This window comes from Penaeus monodon, chromosome 31 (genome assembly GCF_015228065.2).
Source record: "Penaeus monodon isolate SGIC_2016 chromosome 31, NSTDA_Pmon_1, whole genome shotgun sequence".
In the NCBI taxonomy this organism is placed as follows: Eukaryota; Metazoa; Arthropoda; class Malacostraca; order Decapoda; family Penaeidae; genus Penaeus; species Penaeus monodon.
The window spans coordinates 3250192-3251287 of record NC_051416.1 but is presented as its reverse complement, the minus strand read 5'-3'; the positions used below and the strand labels follow the sequence as shown (position 1 = coordinate 3251287).

At 56.0% G+C, this 1096-nt stretch overlaps 1 protein-coding gene across 1 annotated transcript in view; it reads left to right on the top strand.

Annotated features, from left to right (window-relative positions):
* LOC119592994 (voltage-dependent calcium channel type A subunit alpha-1-like) overlaps window positions 1–1096 on the top strand; it is a gene marked incomplete in the record, with an annotated part of 154497 nt that overhangs the window by 64944 nt on the left and 88457 nt on the right.

The following is a 1096-nucleotide window of genomic DNA, read 5'->3' as shown; positions in this document are numbered from 1 at the left end:
ATATAATGATTTGCATTATCATTCCCTCATACATCCCGTTCCTTCTTCATGGCATTCTTACAGTAAAAATTCTACCCCCCCCCCCAAAGCCTCTCTTCCCTCCCCACCCTCCCCTCTTCCCTCCACCTCCCGGCTTTTTCCTTCCCCTTCACCCCTCTCCCCTCTACTCTTTTCCCTCCTCCTCTTCCCTCCCCCTGCTCTTCTCTTCCCCTCTTCCCTCCCCCTCACCTCTCACCCCTTTTCTCTCCCCCCCCCCCTCTCTTCCCTCCCTACAGATCTCAGAACCTCCTTCCCCTTACCCCCTCCATTCCCCTTTAATCCTCTCTCCCTTCCCCAATACACACATGAACAAATCTATTTACCTTTTCCCTTCCCCTCGACTCCCTTCACCCCCTTCCCCTTCCCCTTCCCCCTCCTTCCCCTTCCCTTCACAACATAACCTGTTCCTTGTCTCTTTCTTCGCCCCTTTCCCTTCCGGCTGTCTCCCCCTTCCCCCCCCCCTCCTTCTAACCAAACCCCCAATAATTTCCCCTTCTTGGGAAACCTCCTCCCCTACCCGACCCATTTCTAGCACCAGCGACACCTTCCTTCCCCTCTAATTCCCCCTCTCTTTTCCCCCTCCCCCTCCCTCTTCCCCCCCACCCAAAACCATCCCTTTCTCCCAACAACACCCCACCCCTTATTCCCCTCCCCCCCTCCTGATCTCCCCCTCTCCCCCTCCGTTTCTCCCCCCTCCTCCCTTTCCCCTCCCTTTCCAACCCCCAATTATATCCCTTGTTTCTCCCACCTCCCCTTTCCTTCCCACACTCTCCTCCATTTCCATTTCCTTCTCCCCTCTTTTCTCCCCTCCCTTCTCCTTCCAACTCCGAGTTATCTCCTCTCCTCTCCCCTCCCCTTCCCTCCCCTTCCCACCCTCTCCACCACTTGCAAACCCCAACAACATGTTCTCCCCCCTCTCCTCCTTTTCTCTCCTATCCCCCTCTCCTTCCCACCATCTCCCCTCTTCATTTATCCTCCACCTTCCACCCCACTCTCTCTCCCTCCTCATTTATCCTCCCCATCACCATCTCCCCCTCCCCACTTATCCTCTCCATTT